The sequence below is a fragment of the Sus scrofa genome, chromosome 7 (assembly GCF_054392235.1).
Source record: "Sus scrofa isolate SSC_HxYL_T2T_F1_AM1 chromosome 7, Sscrofa_HxYL_maternal_Yorkshire_Landrace_v2.0, whole genome shotgun sequence".
In the NCBI taxonomy this organism is placed as follows: domain Eukaryota; kingdom Metazoa; phylum Chordata; class Mammalia; order Artiodactyla; family Suidae; genus Sus; species Sus scrofa.
Window position 1 is genome coordinate 97,193,516 of NC_139389.1, and position 12,843 is coordinate 97,206,358.

Here is a 12,843-nt window from a genome sequence, read left to right on the forward strand (position 1 = left end):
GTTTACATCACCTCAGACCTGGAGGTCAGAAAACGTTATGTGTGACACGACTACATTTAAGGGTGAAGTTGAAGGCATTAACCAGTTTGACAGATATGGTTTAAAACTATGAAAAAGAAGAAAAGGGCAGAATTTTAGGAGCTATTATTTTCCAGCGTACTCAGAAGTGGGAAAATAGGATTTCCCGTTGGGCTCATTGGTAACAAACCTGACTTGTACCCATGAGGATGTGGGTTCAATCCCTGGCCCTGCTCATTGGGTTAAGGGTCCAGCATTGCCTGAGCTGTGGTGTAGGTTGCAGATGTGGCTTGGATCCCTTGTTGCTGTGGTTATGGGTAGGCAGGCAGCTACAGCTCTGATTCGACTCCTAGCCTGGGAACTTCCATATGCCTCGAGTGCAGGCCTAAAAAAGAAAAAGGAAAAAAAAAGTGAGAAAATATGTAAAGTTCAAGAAATGTGGGCAGGGCTGCAGGGAAGGGTGCTGCTCAGTGAGGAGACACAGAGAGGCACGGAAGAGCCTGAAGTTTTAGAAGGAAAAACTACCAGGTTGGATAAGAATGATGGCTCTGGGCAAGCAGCAGGCAAGGTTTTACTGCTTTCCTGAAAAGACACAGGGCTGCAGTCTTAACCCCTTCTTTACCAGAAGTCTCCAGCTCAGTCTATGTATATAAATGAAGAAAGCTGGGGAAAGGACTGCTTTAGCACCGGTACCTTTTTACAATTATTATGTCAAATAAAGCTTGGGAAGGAAAGCTACTTAAAGGAGACTTTAACCCTTTTTTCCCCTCAGTCTCTTTATAGAAAAACTGAGGAAATGTCTATTTGTTCAAATATTTCATTGTAAATATTACAGATACAGGCCATGAGTTGTACATATAGGCTTAATGTACAAAATCCAGGACTCGAAGGAAGAAGCAGAAGAGAGCCCTGGAGACGATAAAGGCCTGTTTGGTCTTGGTTTCTGAGAGCAGAGGTACAGGTTTTTAATGGCTGAGGAGGAAATAACCCAGAAGAAGTAGTGATGGGGACTGAGCAACTCCCCTATAAGAATGAAACTGTGGGAGTTCCCGTCGTGGTGCAGTGGTTAACGAATCCGACTAGGAACCATGAGGTTGCGGGTTCGGTCCCTGCCCTTGCTCAGTGGGTTAACAATCCATTGGCGTTGCTGTGAGCTGTGGTGTAGGTTGCAGACACGGCTCGGATCTCTCGTTGCTGTGGCTCTGGCGCAGGCCAGTGGCTACAGCTCCGATTCAACCCCTAGCCTGGGAACCTCCATATGCTGCGGGAGTGGCCCAAAGAAATAGCAAAAAGACAAAAAAAATGTCTATTAAAAAAAAAAGAATGAAACTGTGGTGCTGAGAATCAGCAGCCTTGGATATTAAGAAAAAAAAATCTTTTTTTGAAAATTGAAGTGTAGTTTTTTTTGCTTTGTTTTTTGTTTTGTCTTTTTTGCCATTTCTTGGGCCGCTCCCGCAGCATATGGAGGTTCCCAGGCTAGGGGTCGAATCAGATGGGAACTCCTGAAGTGTAGGAGTTCTTGTTGTGGCTCAGCAGTAGCGAATCTGACTAGGATCCATGAGGATGCAGGTTCGATCCCTGGCCTTGCTCAGCGGGTTAAGGATCTGGCATTGCCGTGAGCTGTGGTGTAGGTTGTAGACGCGGCTCAGATCCCATGTTGCTGTGGCTCTGGTGTAGGCCGGCGGCTACAGCTCTGATTCGACCCCTAGCCTGGGAACCTCCATAATGCCGTGGGAGTGGCCCTAGAAAAGGCAAAAAAGACCAAAAAAAAAAATTGTGATAAAATGCACATTAAGTAAAGTCTACAATTTAATCAGTTTTAAAAATACAGTTCAGTGACATTAAGGACATTGACACTCTTCTGCTATTGTGCACCTGTCTTTTTTTTTTTAAGAGGTCATGAAGCACTCAGGATTTTGTGGTTCATGGTCATCAATGAGAACATTAATTATGGCCCTTCCGGAGACTTGGAAATACCTGCAAGTGGAGAGTATTTGTTAGCACAGGACTGGCTTTGATTCTCTTAGTGTTTCTGTTTTTCACTGGGTCTGGAAAGTCTGTTAGCCACCCAGAGTTGGGAGCTTGCTTACATGCAGCTCTGAATGTATTCCTCTGAGAAACAGTCTTAGAGAGTTAAGAGCATGAGTCTGGAGCCAGACTGCAGGGCTTTGAATAGAAGTTGTGCCACTTACTAGCCGTAATACTTGGACAAGCTGCTTTTCCTCCTGTGCTTCCATTTTCTCTTGTTGAAAATGGAGGTAATAACACCTACCTTAATGGACTGCTGTGAGGATTACGTGAGTAAATATACAAAACCCTTAGAACAGTGCCTGGTGCACCTTCAGTGTCATGAGACTTGGCTAGTATTATCACAGGAGGGAAGGGAGAAAAAATGAGAGGTAGAAGATAGAACAGAGGAGGATGTTTCTGCAAGTGAGTCTTGAGAGAGATGGAGCCAAGTCAATACAAGAGGATGAAGTCAAAACAAAACGAATCGAAACCAGGGTAAAACTGATCTCTATCTATGACAGAGGAGCTATTTGTGATGCTGGGCCTGAGCCAAGTTGAGAGCCTTTCCCTTTGCTGACTTTGTTTTGTACCCTTTTGCTGTAATAAATCATAGCCATGAACACGACCATATGCTGAGGTCTAGGAGTCCTCCTAGCAAATTGTTGAAGCCAGGGATGGTCTTGAGAACTTCCAACACAGGGAAATCTTAAGACATCACTGCTGTGGTCACTCGGTGGGTTTTTGGTTTTTTTTGTTTTTTTTTTTTTTTTGGTTTGTTTTGTTTTGTTTTTGTTTTTGTTTTTTGTCTTTATAGGGACGCACCTGCAGCATATGGAGGTTCCAAGGCTAGGGGTCTAATCAGAGCTGTTGCCACCAGTCTACACCAGAGCCACAGCAATGCCAGGTCCGAGCAGCATCTTCAATCTACACCACAGCTCACGGCATCACCGGATCCTTAACCCACTGAGCAAGGCCAGGGATCAAACCCGCAACCTCATGGTTACTAGTTGGATTCATTAACCACTGCGCCACGACGGGAACTCCCGATTTGGTCATTTTGTAGGCTGACTCCTGTTTGGGTGCAGTATTAGGATGGATGGTGAGAAACCTGGTGAGTCCTCTGTCTGTATTGCCTGCTACCATAATTTCCCTATATTTTTTCAGCTTCATAATTTTCTGGAGAACTTTGGATAATTTGAAGCCCCAAACATGTTATTTGATGGCCATTCCCTTTCAGGAATATAATGTAAATAAATTTAGTGATTTTTTTTTTAATCGTCTAAATATTTTAATGTTAGCAATCGTCTTTACTGGTAACAAGGAAAATGATCTTGAGATTAAAATGCAGTTATTATATGACAGAAAGAGTTGTAATGGAATTTATTTTTGTGAAAAATGCACTAAAAGCAGCATGTACCTTAATTGGATAATAATTTTAAAAGGTATGCATTAGCTTTGAAATGCTCTACAAATATTTTTCCTCATTCTCTTTCTGTAACATCATCAATATTATTATTCCACTTGAAAATAAAAAATTAAGTAAGCAAAGTGAAATACTAGTCAACAAAATTCCTTTCTTGGATTTTAAAAGACCGCAGAGTAGGGTAAAATTTCCAAGGTAGCCTTGAATGGTTCAAATTACCTTGGGTTTTAGCATTTTTACGCTTGTGATGGACTGCAGATGATTGACCATTTGCTGTTTCAAAAGCCAAAAAAGCTCCCAAACTGGACTTCAGTCTTTACTTTGATACTTTAAACTTTTTTTTATTAGATTTCACCAGGAGACTCTTCCCTTTAATTAACAGTCTTTCATATTATTCTGTGGAGTGACAAATTTTTAAAAAATGTCTGTATTCAGAGGTCTTATTGAGCAACTGCTGCTGCTACTTTTCATATGGGAAGACAATTATTCTTTCAATCTGTTAAACTCCAGCAGATCAAAAAAAAAAAAAAAAAAAAAACCACTTTAAAACAACAAAAAAAACTTAATTTAAATGAAACTCTCCAGCTCATTCAAATGAAATTGCAATGCGACTTTCAAAATTGCTCTTACTGAGAAAATGCTCATGAAAATAAAGACCAAAAAATGTAGTTTAAGAATTCCCGTGTGGGCGTTCCCGTCGTGGCTCAGTGGTTAACAAATCTGGCTAGGAACCATGAGGTTGCAAGTTCGATCCCTGGCCTTGCTCAGTGGGTTAAGGATCTGGAGTTGCTGTGAGCTGTGGTGTAGGTCGCAGACATGGCTTGGATCTAGCATCGCTGTGGCTATGGTGTAGACCAGCAGCTGTAACTCCGATTAGACCCCTAGCCTGGGAACCTCCATAAGCTGCAGGAGCAGCCCTAGAAAAGACAAAAAAAAGACAAAAAAAAAAAAAAGAATTCCCATGTGGCTCAACTGGTTAATCTGGCATTGTCATTGCAGTGGCTCGGGGTTCAATCCCTGGCCTGGGAACTTCCAAGTGCTGTGGGTGCAGCAAAAAAAAATTTAGTTTGAGGATGGATTGTGGAGAAAGTTGAATGTTGGTTCCTGCTTCCCTTATAGAGTAGTTCTTGGAAATTTCTGAGCAATCAGAAATTATGATTCTTTTTTTTAATAAATCTATTTATTTTTTTCCTTTGGCAGTCCTGCAGCATATGGAGTTCCCCAGCCAGGGATCAGATATAAGCTGCAGTTGTGACCTAAGCCACAACTGCAACCTAAGCCCAACCCCTCTGCTGGCCACGGATCAAACCTGCTTCCCAGAGCTCCCAAGACAACCAATCACGTTGCACCACAGCAGGAATTCTGCAAGATTATGATTCTAAGTCAGTGATTCTCAAAGTTCTGTGGGCATTCTAAACACCTTCACTTGATGAATGGATAAATAAAAAAGAAAGTACACCTTCAGATTATCTCATTGAGAACCTGTTATTTCCTTTATAAAATAAATATATACTTAGTGTTTGAGTTTTCATGCCATTATCTTTGTTGATTTACTTTGTTGAAAACTTCTGTTTCTATCTGCTAAGCAAAAAATGTTCTCACTTAAAATGAGAAATAGAATCAATCTCCTAGACCTTTTTCTTCATTAAAAAAAAAAAAAAACAAAAAAAACAGGCGTTCCCGTCGTGGCGCAGTGACTAACGAATCCGACAAGGAAGGACGAGGTTGCGGGTCCCTGGCCTTGCTCAGTGGGTTAAGGATCCGGTGTTGCCATGAGCTGTGGTGTAGGTGGCAGATACGGCTTGAATCCCACGTTGCTGTGGCTTTGGCGTAGGCCAGTGGCTACAGCTCCGATTTGACCCCTAGTCTGGGAACCTCCATATGCCGTGGGAGCGGCCCAAGAAATGGCGAAAAGACAAAAAAAAAAAAAAAAAAATGGAGTTCCTACTGTGGTTTTGCTGCAGCAGCTTGGGTCAATGCAGAGGTGCAGGTTCAATCCTCAGCCCAGCACAGTGGGTAAAGGGATCCAGTGTTGTTGCAGCTGTGGCTCAGATTCAATCCCTGGCCCAGGAACTTCTATATGCCATGGTTTGGCCACAAAATTTAAAAATAATAATAATAACATATGCTTCCATATTGTGTTCATTTCCTAGGGCTGCTGTAACAAAGTACCACAAACTGAGTGGCTTCACAAAGGAAATTTATTCTCTCACAGTTCTGGAGGTTAGAATCTCAAGAACAAGATGTCAGCACAGTTGGTTCCTTCTGGGGACAATAAGGAAGCAGCTGTTCCATGCCTTTCCTCTAGCTTTTTGTGATTGCTGCTCAGCTCTACTTTCACCTTCACTGGTGTTCTCCCAGTGCCATTCTGTGTCCAAGTTTCGCCCTTTTTTTAAGGACACCAGTCATACTGGTTTAGTGTCCCAACCTACTTTAGTATGACCTCATCTTAGCTAATTACATCTGCAATTTCTCTATTTACAAACAAGGTCACATTCTGAGGTACGGAGGTTAGGATTTCAACCTATGAATATGGTGGGGACACAACTCAACCCATAACACACCTGAACAGTAGTTGTCACTGATAACTACATGACCTTGGGTAAGAGATTTACCCTCTCTGGACCTCAGATTCATTTCTCAGGATGAATAGTTGTCATTTCCAAGATTGTGAATCTCCAGGAAACCAAGGACTGATCTGTCTTATTAAATCGGCTGAGAGGGAAGCAGATTCAACTTTACCTCTTCTGTTTGGATGAGAATGGGAAGCAAGACTGTCTCCTCACCCCACCATTAGTCCAGGTGGTGGAAAATCCTTTTTATCATTTCAATTCCAATCTTTGTCCATAAGCTCTGCTTCATCAGTAGCTTAGCAGCACTGTCCACATAGCCCCATCCTCACAGCTAGGATGGCATTGCTCCCACCACTCGCCCTCCCACTACCTGAGCAGTGGCCATTGCAGGTTTTCACATCTGCCTCCATATCCTCCATCTGTTTTGTGGCACCCTGGCCATCTATTGCTTCCAGCCTCCCTTTCCCAGGCCTTGCCTTTTTCTACCAAGACTAACGAAGGACAGAGCTGATGCTCTCACCCTCCACACCGCCCCCAGACAACGGGTGCTTAACTGCAACTCAGCAATTCCTCTTACCACATGTCTGGTTAGATCTGAAACTCTCCCACAACCATATTGTCAAAGCTATGCAGGATGTATTCCTTTTTTTTTTTTTTTTTTTTTTTTTTTTTGTCTTTTTTGTCTTTTTGCCTTTTCTAGGGCTGCTCCCTTGGCATACAGAGGTTCCCAGGCTAGGGGTTGAATCAGAGCTGTAGCTGCCAAGCCTACGCCAGAGCCACAGCAACAGCAACGCGGGATCTGAGCCCCGTCTGCGAACCACACCACAGCTCACGGCAACGCCAGATGCTTAACCCACTGAGCAAGGGCAGGGATCGAACCCGCAACCTCATGGTTCCTAGTCAGGTTCATTAACCACTGAGCCACAATGGGAACTCCAGGATGTATTCCTAATTCATCGGATGGAATTCACTGGAATCCTAATTTTAGAGCAGTACATTTGTACAGCCAGTGAACTAACCATGGAAACATTCTGGCAATGATCGTGCCCACGAGTGGGTACTATCAAAATATTACAATATATTTAATAAAATTTAGTGGACTGCATACTCACAGACAAGCTTTCAGGGTCATGAAAGCATGGGCAGAGAGGGACCTTTAAAGGAAAAGAAGCCCAGGTGTGTAACATAAGGAAAGTCAATCCAGTGGGAAGATCAGTGTGAGGGTTAATTTCATGTGTCGGTTTAGCTAGCTTATGGTGCCCAGTTATTCTGTCAAACACTCGTTTATTTAGGTGTTGCTGTGAAGATATTTTGTAGATGTAACATTTACAATTAGTTGACTTTAGGTAAAGATACTTACTCTCCATAATGCTTTATCAAATCAGTTGAATTTCTTAAAAACAAAAACTGAGGTTTCCTGGAAAAGAAGGAATTCTGCCTTAAGACTGTACCGTGAAAATCCTGCCTGAGTTTCCAGCCTGCCCTTTGGACTTCAGACTTGCCAACCCCCACAATCATGTGAGCCAGTTTCTTAAAATAAATCTCTCTTACTCTCTCTCTCTCCGCTTCACTCTAGGTATTGCTTTAATGCTACACAGAGAGGGAGGGAGAGAGAGATTGTGTGTTTTTCTTATTCTATTTCTCAAGAACTCTGATTGATATGATCAGATTTTTTTTTTTTCTTTTGGTCTTTTTAGGGCTGCACCTGCAGTGTATGGAAGTTCCCAGGCTCGGAGTTAAATCAGAGCTGTAGCTGCTGGCCTTCGTCACAGCCACAGCAATGCCAGATCCAAGCCTCATCTGCAACCTAACCACAGGTCATGGCAATGCTGGATCCTTAACCCACTGATTGAGGCCAGGGATTGAACCTGTGTCCTCATGGATACTAGTCACATCTGTTTCCCCTGAGCCACAACGGGAAGTCCAATCACATTCAGTCTTAGTTGTAGCCAAGAAAACAGGATAAGTTTGAAAGAGGAGCTCCTGTGTGGCTCAGCAGGTTAAGGATTGGAAATTGTAGCCTCTGTGATGTGGGTTTGATCTCTAGCCTGAGAACTTCTGCATGCCGCGGGTGCCACAAGAAAGAAAGAAAGGAAGGAAGGGAGAAAGATTTGAGATGAACCAGTTGAGAGTCTAGAAACCAAATCTTTAGTAGTTTTCCACTTTGGTTAGTAGGGAAAGAGAGGAGAAAGATAATAGCATTTGACAACTCCAAATTATTTGCTTCCCACTTGGAGATTGCACCAATAAGGCAAAGTCCTTCAAAGAAGACTGTCTAGGGAGTTCCCGTCGTGGCTCAGCAGAAATGAATTCAACTAGTAACCATGAGGATGCAGGTTCGATCCCTGGCCTCGCTCTGTGGGTTAAGGTTCTGGCGTTGTTGTGAGCTGTGTGTAGGTGGCAGACGCAGCCCGGATCCCAAGCTGCTGTGGCCGTGGCTGTGCGTTATGCCAGCTGTCAAAACTCCAATTAGACCCTTAGCCTGGGGATCTCCATATGCCTCAGGTGTGGACACCCGCCCCCCCCCCCAGAAAGAAAGAAACAAAGAAGAATGTCTAAGATGTTTTCATGGGTCCACATACCCGAGATCCAAAGATGGACTGAATTCTAAACTTACCTCTACAAATAAATGTTTATAAAATTCCCTATTGACAGGCTATAAGCCTAATATAGGCTTTCTCCACCTCTCCACAGTTCTTGAAAAGAAGCAATAAGTAGGTTATTCTAGCCTCAAAGGCAATGAAATGAATTATGGATGACTCGATGGGGAGGACTGAACAAATAAAAATGTACATCTTCTGGGCCAAAAATAAGCTAATTTAATCAAAATTCAAAAGGCAAATACTAGATGAGGGACCTATTTATTAATAATATGGAACAGGATTAATAATAGTATTTAAAGATGTCATCAGTAAGAAAAACCCCAATAACTAAATATGCAAAGAAGGCTACTACCACACATTTTTCAAAAACAGATTATATAGGAGTTTCCACTGTGGCATAGTGGGTTAAGGATTCAGTATTGCCCCAGCTGCCTGGGAATTGCCCTGGCCCGGGAATATTCATGTGCCATGGGGTCGGCCAAAAAACCCCCAATAACACGTTATATAAATGGCTAGCAAACATCTGAAGAGATGCCCAACTCCATTAATTCAAAGAAATGCAAACAGAAGCAACAATGAAATCATGATTACCTTCTATCAGATTAGCAACATGAGGAAAAAAATCAAACTACCCATGAGGGTGCTGATGGGAGTAAATAGCCTACTGGAAAGCAATTTGGCAAATACCTAAAAGCTTTCACCTAGTAATTCCTCTTCTAGGGATATCAACCTAAGGAAGCCTTGAATAACAAAAAAGTTTGACACAGCATAATTTAAAATAGCAAGAAATAAAGGTTTCCCATCGTGGTTCAGTGGTTAACGAGCCTGACTTGTGTCCATGAGGACGCGGATTCGATCCCTGGTCTTGATCAGTGGGTTAAGGATCCAGTGTTGCCCTGAGCCCTGGTGCAGTTCACAGACGCAGCTCAGATCCCAAGTTGCTGTGGCTGTGTGTAGGCCAGCCGCTACAGCCCGGATTCAACCCCTAGCCTGGGAACTTCCATATGCCACAGGAGCAGTCCTAAAAAGACAAAAAGACCAAAAAAAAAAAAAAAAATTGTTTACTTAAAAAATAAAATAGCAAGAAATCAAAGCGTCCTACCAAAGAGGAATGGTTCATTCAGTCATTGAAAAATTTATTGAATGCCTACTATGCAATCATTTCCTGAGATTGCTAAATAGTGGCTAGTTGTTTTAAATAATCTTTTAAAAAGTGGGTAGAATTTGTGGAACTAGATAGATGTATATGACTATAAATAAGCTTATAATGCTTGAATATGTTTATACTGTCACTGGAAAGCTACACAAGGAACTCATAACAGAGATTGCCTTTGGAAAAGGAATTGAGGGGTAGGAGGCAGAATTACTTTTTACTGTACTCTGTTGTACCATTTGAATATTTTACTTTTTTGAATTTTAAAATATGTCCATGGATTTTGTCAACATTTTGAAAATGAATAGTATATACCTAATGTTATTTTTCTTACAGACATTTTGAGTTGTTTTCAAGGGATTTCAGGGGATTTTCCTGTCTCATCTTTCTGTATGTGGAAAGCTCTTCAGGAAACCGACTGTTTTGTACTTCTTTGTATTCTCCCACAGTGCAAAGAACAATTGGGGACCATAATGGGTGCTCAAAAATACTTATTAAACAGAAAATAATGTGATTTGGTGCTCAAATACCTGGGAAATAGAAGTTAAAATCAATCACATGAATATTGCTTTATTTTTTTTTTCTTCTTTTTATGACTGCACATATAGCATATGAAAGTTCACAGGCTAGGAGTCTAATCAGAGCTGCAGCTGCTGACCTACACCACAGCTCATGGCAACAGCAAGTCCTTAACCCACTGAATGAGGCCAGGGATCGAACCCACATCTTCATGGATTCTAGCTGGGTTCTTAACCCCCGAGCCACAGCAGGAAATCCCACATGCGTATTGCTTTAATGTTGACTTGTGCATTTTAAGATGTATCAGTGATCTTCTAGGGAGTTCCCTGGTGGTCTAGTGGTTAGGACCTGATGCTTTCATAACTATGGCCTGGGTTCAATCCCTGGTTGGGGAACTGAGATCCTACATCAAGTCGCTCTATATTGTGGCCAAACAAACAAAAAAGTTGTATCATTTATCTTTTATACAATAGTTTGCTAATCTGCCAATGGGAAAAACAAGATAATTGATAAAATTCTTTGATGAAACTCTTTGTAGAAAAATGCAAAATGCCTTTTTAAGTCCTATATGACCACCTGTAATCTTAATAGCTGAATTAATTTAAAGACCCCCCTCCCGGGAGTTCCCGTCTTGGCGCAGTGGTTAACGAATCCGACTAGGAACCATGAGGTTGCGGGTTCGGTCCCTGGCCTTGCTCAGTGGGTTAACGATCCGGCGTTGCTGTGAGCTGTGGTGTAGGTTGCAGACACGGCTCGGATCCCGAGTTGCTGTGGCTCTGGCGTAGGCCGGTGGCTACAGCTCTGATTGGACCCCTAGCCTGGGAACCTCCATATGCCGCGGGAGCGGCCCAAGAAATAGCAAAAAAAAGACCAAAAAAAAAAAAAAAAAAAAAGACCCCCCCCGAATATCAAATAGGAAAACATATAGATAATCTCAAGGTTTTAATTATTATGAAAAACAAAGTTTAACATAGGGCCTATTTTGAGCATTTGTAAGAGATTATGTTTATTTTAATATTCTTTGTAAGGTTTATAATCTTCAGCAATCACTTTACATCAGTTTTTTTAAAATTAATTCTCCTCTATATGAGAGACAGGGAACAAAGTAGTTATGGTAATAAGTTGCATTCACCAGTAAATTTATCTCTTTTCTACAATTTCATTCATGAATAATGACCTCAGTTGAAACCGGCACCTGATTTAGTATATTGATTCCCTTCATTGCCTAACAGTCTCCTCCCCCCAGCTCCCCAATAGCCATTTGCTTTCTTTTTTTATTTTATAAAATTTATTTTTATTTATTTATTATGCCATTTACTTTCAATATATTCGCAGCTGAGGAAATTCGCTGGCCAATCACCAAAAGGAAGTGTATTTCACTAAGTGAAGTTCCTGAAATGCAGCTTTTGTTTTCTTGTTTCTCTTTGCTCTGCCAGCAACTCCAGATTATGAGAAATGCATTCTCTGCATTGCATAGCATAGACAGTTCAGGGCTATTCCAGAAGATACAGCCAATAATCTATAAAAAGTACAAAGCAGGGACTGGGGTCCGGGGGTGGGGATGGGATGGAGGAAGAGAATGAAGGAACTTGCGCTAAGGGTCTGTTTTTGTTTCTGAAATTCACAGAAGGACTTAGTTTGATGTTGAGTGAAGTACAAAACTCCGAATGGGAGGCTGCCTGCGTATAAGGTATATTAACAAGAGAATGAGGAGTACCAAACTCAGTGAAAAAGACTCGTGAGCCAAGTTCTCCCAGCTAATGAAGGGAACTTCGCTGCAAAATTCCTCAATGAAAGGAAACCCACAGATTCACTGGAATGCACTGAGGCTAGATGGTGGGAAATCAGAATTTTTTATTAAACTAGAGAATGAATATTGAGATGCTGGAGTTCCCATTGTGGCTCAGCAGTAACAAACCCAGCCAATATCCATGAGGACACGAGTTTAATCCCTGGCCTCACTCAGTGAGTTAAGGATCCGGCATTGCCGTGAGCTGTGGTGTAGGTCGCAGATGTGGCTCAGATCTGGCGTGGCTGTGGCTGTGGTGGAGGCCGGCAGCTGCCGCTCCATTTTGATCCCTGGCCTAGGAACTTCCATATGCTTCAGGTGTGGCTGTACAAAGAAAAAAATCCGAAAAGAGACGTATGCTACAAAAATTAGACGTAGAGACTTGCTGATCTATTACATCATCACCCTCTTCCCTCAAAAAGGAGGAATGGCAACGCACCGTGAGTGTTTACAACTACAGAAGCAACTTGAAAACAGATAACTTGGAATTTTCTGCTCTCTCTCAAAACATCACACATCCCTGAAAACTGATGAATTTGCTTAATGTGGACTTGTCTAAAAGCAGAGGTTTATGGATTGAGTGCTTTCTTTGTTGATGCCAATGCTACATCAGAGTAGAAAGAGCCAAGACAGGCTCCAAGGCAGGGCCAAGCCCCTGGTTTCACAGAGGATAGTACTACAACCCCAAACCCTCCCAGGTTCCTACTGACATTCCAAAGCCCCTTCAGTCCTGGGATTCCTAAAAACTACTGTGT